Below are 8,488 nucleotides of genomic sequence, written 5' to 3'. Positions count from 1 at the left end.
TTGCAGAACCAAGGCTTAGGGGCCTGTTCCTGCAGACACCAAGCAGGTGAATACCTTTACTTTCACAAGTGATCCCGTTGAGGTTAAAGTTGCTCATGGGTAGCTGTGCATGCAAACAAAAATAAACTGGTGCCAGAAAAGCAAAAGCATCAGTGCTTAAAAATTTTAAAGGGGAAAAATGGGACTGAAGGGGGGAAAATGTTAAAATTGACACATAGTTTTAAAAAATCCCTCTACTAACCTACATGGATACATCATGCTGCAACAGTCAGACAATCAGTCACAAATATATTCACACTTATAAACTTGCTGGTAATTGTGTGTCAATATGTAGATTTGTGATTGTGATTAGTGAATGGTAGCCTGGCTCTATTAGTAGGTAATTTAAAACTGAGTAAAGACACACAATAGTAGCTTGATGATAAAATACTTGACTGAACAATTCCACTGTCTGTGATGTATTACACTGGTATTGAGGCTGATCAAAACCCCAGGTATATCAATTGCAGATGGAATAATTTTTATATTCTAAATTCCTAATGACTGGATTATTTTGTTTCTGTCCTAAACACCTTGTGCCTCTCTGCCTTTCTAGCTACTCTCTTGTGGAACCTCTGAATTCATAATGAAGGTGTTGTCTCAAGAACTCAACAGGTGAGAAACATCAGATACTATTATAGTTTATAATTGTTAGAGTCATGCCTGCCTCAGTTTCACAGCACTTTCTTGTGTACTGATACAGCAGTGTCTGGTACACACAAAGACCATTTTGTAGCTAAAGGATTATGTTTAAAGAACTGCACTAATGCTGACATTGGGCATTTTTTCAAGATCTAATTCCTGTATGTTCAAATAAACAAAACTTATAACCTTAACTGTAACAACACCATCTGGTGACTCTCAATAATTTTACAGGTAAGATACCCAAATTCATGTGATTGATTTCACAATACATCATTCAATTTACAAACATTCATTAAATAAATCACACTTGCCACTGTATATTTGGAAATGAAGATTGGAGCAAAATGCAACACACTTTTATCTGTACATTGATTCTTCCAGATAAAAATTGTTCTCGTAGACCTGATATTTCTATGGCATATCCTAGTGTAACTAAATATAATATGTTATGGATATCAGGCATACATCACTGACACTACAGTGGGATCAATGCCTATCTCCTCTAAAGATGTGCATCTCATCTATTATTGTCTGTTAGGACTCTGTAAATACCCAAACATAGTATACAGAATATTGATGCTATAGAATAGTTTTAAATTATTATTTCCACGGCTAAGTTAATCCCCTGGTTGTAGTAATCTTTTAAACAACTAGTCATTTTTAAACAACTAACAAAATCATCTAGAACGCAACACTTAGTAGTGATGGGAGACTTCAGCTACCCAGACATCTGTTGGGAAAATAACACAGAAGGACACAGATTATCCAAAAAAATCTTGGAATGTATTGGAAGCATTTTTTTTTAAATAGAGGAGAAAGCTACTGGGGGAGAGGCTGTTCTATATTTTATTTTGACAAATAGAGAGGAACTGGCTGAGAATTTGAACAGGGAAGGTAGCTTAGGTGAAAGTGAATATGAAATGGTAAGAGTTCATGATTCTAAGGGATAGTAGCAGGGAAAACAGCACAATAAAGATAATGGATTTCAAGAAGGCAGACTTTAGCAAACTCAGGGAATTAGTAGATAAGATACCCTGGGAAGCAAGTCTAAGGGAAAAACAGAGTCATTATTAAGGGCACAAGAACAAACTATCCCATTTCATAGGAAATAAAGGAAGTATGGCAAAAGACCACCCTGGCTTAACCAGGAGATCTTCAATGATCTGAAACTCAAAAAAAGAGTCCTACAAAAAGTGGAAGCTAGTTCAAATGATAAAGGGTGAATATAAATAAATAACACAAGTATGTAGGGACAAAATTAGAAAAGCCAAGGCACAAAATAAGATTAAACTAGCTAGAAACATAAAGGATAACAAGACAACATTCTACAAATACATTTGAAGCAAGAGAAACACCAACTACAGGGTAGGGCCATTAGTCAAGGGGGAGTGGGGGCACAATAACAGAAAATGGCAGAAGTGCTAAATGACTTTTTTGTTTCAGTTTTCACCAAAAAGATTAGAAGTGATTAGACATCTAACATAGTGACTGCCCCTGAAAATGAGGTAGGATCAGAGAATAAAGTAAGGAAAGAACAAGTTAAAAATTACTTAGACATGTTAGATGTCTTCAGATCACCAGGGTCTGATAAAATACATCCTAGAATACTCAGGGAGCTGACAGAGAAAATATCTGAGCCCTTAGCAATTATCTTTGAAAAATCATGGAAGACAGGACAGATTCCAGAGGACGGGACAAGTGAAAATATAGTGTCAATCTATAAAAAGGGAAATAAGTACAACCCAGTGAATTACAAACCAGTCATCTTAAATTCAAAACCTGGAAAGATAATGGAACAAATAATTAAGCAATCAATTTGCAAACACTTAGAAGATAGGTGATAAGTAACAGTCAGCATGGATTTGTCAAGAACAAATTGTGTCAAACCTAATAGCTTTCTTTGATATGGTAACTAGCCTTGTGGATAGGGGGAAGTGATAGATGTGGTATATCTTGATTTTTTTGTAAGGCTTTTGATACTCACATGTCCTTGTTATAAACAAACTAGGGAAATACAACCCAGATTATGGTATCATAAAGTGGGTGCATAACTGGTTGGAAAACTGTTCCCATAGAGTAGTTATTAGTGGTTCACAGTCAAGCTGAAAGGGCATATCAAGTGAGGCTTCATAGGGATCAGTTCTGGATGCTGTTCTGTTCAATATCTTCATCAATGATTTAGATAATAGCATAGAGAATACACTTATAAAGTTTGTGGATGATACTACATTGGGAGGGGTTGCAAGTGTTTTGGAAGATAGAATTAAAATTCAAAATGATATGGATGAACTGGAGAAATGGTCTGAAGTAAATAGGATGAAATTCAATAAGGACAAATGCAAAGTACTCCACTTAGGAAGTTACAATCAGTTGCACACATACAAAATGGAGAATGACTGCCTAGGAAGGAGTACTGCAGAAAGGAAACTGAGAATCAAAATAGATCACAAGTTAAATATGAGCCAAATAGTGTAACACTGTTGCAAAAAAAGCAACATCATTTTGGGATGTATTAGAAGTAGTATTGTAAGCAAGACACAAAAAGTTATGCTTCCGCTCTACCCCACGCTAATTAGGCCTCAACTGGGGTATTGTTCCTAGTGCTGGGCGCCACATTTCAGGAAAGATGTGACAAATTGGAGAGAGTCAAGAGAAGAGCAAAAAGCAAAAATGATTAAAGGTCTAGAAAACATGACCTATGAGGGAAGATTGAAAAAAATGGGTTTGTTAGTCTGGAGAAGGGAAGGCTGCGTGTGGGGCGGGAGGGACATTATAATCATTTTCAAGTACATAAAAGGTTATTACAAGGAAGAGGGAGACAATTTGTTCTTCTTAACCTCTGAGGATAGGCAAGAAGCAATGGGCTTAAATTGGAGCAAGGTGGTTTAGGTTGGACATTAGGAAAAACTTCCTGTCAGGGTAGTGAAGGACTGAAATAAATTGCTTACGGTGGTTGTGGAATCTCCATCATTGGAGATTTTTAAGAGCATGTTAGCCATGAGATCAGTATGAATCTTCAATTAGCAAATTTCCCAAGGTTGTGAGTGATTGTCAGTTTTGCCTTTCTCCTTGTGCTATAAACTGTAGTTTCTTTAACGTTGCCTTGATATTGTCATGAATATTAAAAGCGCATGGTTTTCATTCCCTATAAAGAGGTGGTCAGTTCATTGATATAATGAACAAATCAGCTAAATAAGCTAGTCTTAACATCCATAACTCAACTACAAAGCATTCAAAACATTCAAAACTAAAATCACTAAAGAAAACTTTTACCTTAGAATGGAGTTCAAAGAGATGAGTCTACACCTTACCCCATGATAGCCATCTTACCTCTGTATGAATAAGATTTTGATGATAGCTTCCAATTTCATTGCCAAAACTGAAAAGAAGTTTGAATTTAATGCTTGAACTTTAATAAAATTAACCCTCTTTACAACTTGATTCAGAGTCACTTTCAGATTAACAACCTTTTTTTTAAACCCCTACTGCCTCATGATAAATACCACAGTGAGTGAATTTAGCATTTGGCACCAATTCCTTATTTTTTGCCAAAACGCCACCAAATTTCCCAGTTATTAGTCGTGTTCTGACAGTGTACTCACCAATGCAGTTTTGACACTCCATAACGTTTGCTGAGGAACTCATTCTGGTTGTTGAAAATTTCTTCTATCATTGTACATCTTGATAGAGCGTCACGAAATGAGAACTCTCCTTTGTCATTTGATTCAACCCTTACATACACAAGAAGTGAGCAAAATTAGTAATATTGGCACTTTTATCTAACTGTAATAAAAAACCCACACCGATTTACACATTCTATGAGCATTTGCTTTACTTAAAAAGCCACGTCTTGAATTGTTCATGACTCTCTGTTGTTTAAAGAAAAACAAAAAACGGCGTCAACCTGTTTTGCAGCTTTATCCTCAATAATCAGCTACACTGTGTCTATTGCCAGAGGCAACATGAGAGTGTCACTAACTGAATGAGGTTTCCCACTTTGAGCAGTTCTCAAATATGCATGGTATGACATTCTAGGGCCTTCTTATTAATGTCACTGAGAGATGTTGTTTTGTGACTTTCTTTCAAAACACTTAGCTTTTCTCTTTATAAAAAATACATGAGGTTTGTCTTTTAAAGAATTGTGCTTTGTATTGAGGTGACACTGAAGAAGGGAAGGTTTCATAGAATGATTGTAAAACAGTTTATAGGAAATGACTGAGCAAGGAACTGGTTCACTTTCTTCAAAACTTAAAGTATATATTCAAATGATAAGTAGTTGGTATCATGCCCTCTAACATGCCCTCTAACAATCTTGCATTGTTTGTTACTTGTAGCAGGAAGCCAACCAGCCATGCCTGTAACTTTTTCATTCAGATCATGCTACTGCCTGTTTCATCAGCAGATCTTTGTTGTATTTCTGTATGTCCTCTTTTGAAGATACTGTTAATTAGCCACTGATTCATAGTTGAGGTTCACACTTATATTCACAAATACAAAATAACTCTGTGAAGAGGAAAGCGGGGGAAAAGTGATTCCAAAGCATTCAGATGAGCAGGTAGAAGGTGGACAAGGATTTCTGAGTACACACACGATTTTTGTTGAACCAGGGCATATGCCTCATTCCTGGAACGTATGTGTGCAGGCCCACATAAAGGTGGCCTGGCTGAGAGTGATCAGCCTAGGAGAATTTAATAGAGAAAGGAGCTTGGCTGGGGGAATCTGGATGGGTGGGTTAGAGGGTTGTGGCTAGAACGCAGGGTGGCTTTGTGGCATTTGTATGAAAGTTCAGAGAACTCGATGGTGGGGAGCAGAAGTGTGTGTGTGTATGGGGGGGCGGGGGGGATGGTTAAAAATCCAAGAACTTTTCAAACAGACTCTTATGGGTTTCAGTTTTTGACAACATTACATTTTTTCATGGAAAAAACATTGACAAACGTGAATTGCTTTTGAAGTCTTCAGTGGAGAAAAAAAAATCTGTTTTTTGGACTAGGTGGCTCTTGCCATTCAAAGGACAACAAAGGAAACTGTTATAGAGTTTAAATGACCTGACCAAGGCCACACTGCAGGTCTGTGGTGGAGCTAGGACTAAAATCCAAGTCTTACTTAGTCCAGTGCCCTACCAATGGACTCTTCATGTGCAATGGGCATCCTATCCAAGTCATTCTTAAAGTCTTACAGTGTCATTCTGTTTGTTTTCATATTTTCCATTTTTTAAATAATTTTATACTTTTAATGTTTAATGCTAATGAAAAGTGCCATCTCAACAGCCTTAGATTCAAGGCCTTAGAACACAAACCAAATATAGGCAACTTGGGGGAAGCTTTCCCCACCTTTCTTCAATAATGTGTCTTGATCCCATTTTAGTCAATATCTACTGTCCCAGATGAAATATTCTGAACTCTTGGAGGTTAATGTATTCTGGTGTACCAATGATTAGGCCAGGCATACAGTGTACAACACTTTCTTATAGCAGAGAAAGTTGTGCACACATGTGACTCTTCAGATACAATATCACAAAAATTACGGGTCAGGAGCCGGGAATTGGGAGTACTGGGGACCAGGGATTTCTTGTGTACAGCACAGGAAGGGGAAAATATCCAGTTCAGCTGGTATAAGAAAAAGGATGACGGAAAAAGAGCTTTCAAAAGGGTTGGATGACCTTCTCATAAGGCACCAACATTTAAGAGTTCATTAAATGAAAAGAACTCTTGAACCTTTAGATGATGACTTGTCATTAATTTTGAAATGGTCATCTGTTCTCTTCCCTGCTCGTCCCAAGAGCCTGCTTGCTTTAAATCTATCTGAATCCTAAACTAAGCACTTACAATATGAATCTGGATTTTCTATTTTTTCCAAAGACACCAGTATATTCTTTCACTGGAAGCTCCATAAAGTATTGTAAGGACAGTATGGTTTTTCTGCCATTACAAAGTAACCCATTATTAACTGGAACAGTACAAATCATTTGGATTGTTTAGTCTGTGTCATCCATTAAAACTATAGTTGTCTATTCTGTGCAAGTGGACAAGTGGAGTAATTAATTATTTACATAATATAATTAATTATTTACATAATATATTCTGTAATGATACATTTGGAGAAGCCAGAGAGTTATTTCCCGGACACCTTATGGTAAGAGTACATAATTAATCCAGGGAGGTAGGATGCATAGGCAGCCCTGGGAGACTAAGGTTATGTCCATATTTGGATCTGGAAGTGAATTCCCAGCTCAAGGAGACATATCCTCACTAGTTCTGATTTGAGTTAGCATACTAATAATATAGTGTTGTTTCAATGGCCCAAGAGGCAGGGTGGGCTAGCCTCCCCAACTATGTACCTCAGATCTTGGATGATTAAGTACGCAGGGCAGCTAGCCTCATACACTCCCATGGTTACACGTTGCTTTTAGCTCTGATCACACCAGCATAGGTAGGTCTCTTTGAGCTGGGATTTACACCTCCAGCTCGAAGTGTAGATGTTCACTAAGAGTTTTTACTCCTATCGCTGGGAGAAGTGCTGAGTTTCTGTGCAAGCTCCTAACGGAGATAAAGCTTTTCCTGCTTTGCTTACCTTAAACTGTGTGACTAAGTCACTTATTCAGGAGACTTGCTTCAAGCACCCACAACACATAACAGCAAAATAGTGTTAAAATCACAATAATTTGTAGTTTTCATTTAACCTTAAACAAAACAGCTTAAAATAATTTTTTCTGCATTTTAAATTAATTTGAAATTCAATCTCAGGTAAGGCAATTAGCAAACCTAGGCCTATTAACCAGGTTATTTTGTCGCCAATGCAGGTTGGATCTAAAAACAGATAGTACATATAAATGTTCATTTCCCATAAGACATAGTCCCAAGGTCACATATTCATGATGTCCTCAGGAATCACCTTTTATTTTACTGATTCGTGGCAGGCTTTGAATTTCTGTCAAAGTTTGTCATCTTCAATTGTTTTCTCTTCAAGACTGCTAAAACCTCATCTCTCTCAGCAAACACCATAAGGTTTTGGGGGTATTTTTTTAGATCTTCCATTGTGTCTAGGATGTTGCTTTCAATTGGCAATGTAGTGAATTAACTTACATGTATGGATAACTCAGTTCTTTATTCAATCCTGGGCACTGAGTTCTAGTACACATTGTACGATATAAAGCATTGCATGATGCACATCAGGGTACAAACTTTGCTGTCATTTGCACTGTTGTAAATCTGAGGGCACTCTAGCGACTTCAATGGACATCTTCGAGATTTACACCATGAAAGCATGATTTAGTCCATTGTCCTTAGTGTAATTTAAGTCATTGCCACAATATCAGGCCATCAGAAATGCTGCATATACCATAATTCCTGAAAGTCATGCTTCATGGAATGATGAACTACAGTGGGCTAAATTGTATCACTTCCACACAGCTCTGCATGGATGGTAGACCTATGGCATCCCAGCAGGAGCACCTTTTAGACTCAGGAGACAGTCTCACCCTGAGCTGCTCAGTGTACACTTTACTCCGTCCATAAGGATGGAGTAGATTGGTGCCTGCACTGCATTGGCCCCATCTCTCCAAGGGGGTTCATAGTCAAACCCTACAGAATCTAGAGGTTGCATGTGTTTATGATATAACTCAGCCCATATATAACTTGAACCAGTTTACTGAATCTCAATTTCCTAGTCCATGACTGACAAAAGTGCAGCCCTCATGCCAAATGAAGCTCTCCAAGCTGCACAAAACAGTCTATGACTGCTTGCCTTTAGAACATGTTGGCGCAGCCTATAGGTGATGGCACTTACCACTGTATCTTCATCCCAG

The 8,488-nt window shown here is 37.7% G+C and overlaps 1 long non-coding RNA gene across 1 annotated transcript in view; it reads right to left on the bottom strand.

Moving 5' to 3' along the window:
• Nucleotides 1-3,963: 3,963 nt before the first annotated feature.
• LOC140907094 (uncharacterized) overlaps nucleotides 3,964-8,488 on the bottom strand; it is a 369,048-nt gene continuing 364,523 nt past the window's right edge. The window contains exons 5-6 of the long non-coding RNA XR_012157370.1: nucleotides 4,287-4,415; nucleotides 3,964-4,063 (exon numbers count right to left, since the gene is read on the bottom strand). This is a non-coding gene — a long non-coding RNA (uncharacterized lncRNA). The remainder of the gene's footprint in view (nucleotides 4,064-4,286; nucleotides 4,416-8,488) is intronic.

This window comes from Lepidochelys kempii, chromosome 2, assembly GCF_965140265.1.
Source record: "Lepidochelys kempii isolate rLepKem1 chromosome 2, rLepKem1.hap2, whole genome shotgun sequence".
In the NCBI taxonomy this organism is placed as follows: Eukaryota; Metazoa; Chordata; order Testudines; family Cheloniidae; genus Lepidochelys; species Lepidochelys kempii.
Note: the sequence above shows the minus strand (reverse complement) of the source record. Positions and strands in the feature narration are given on the sequence as shown.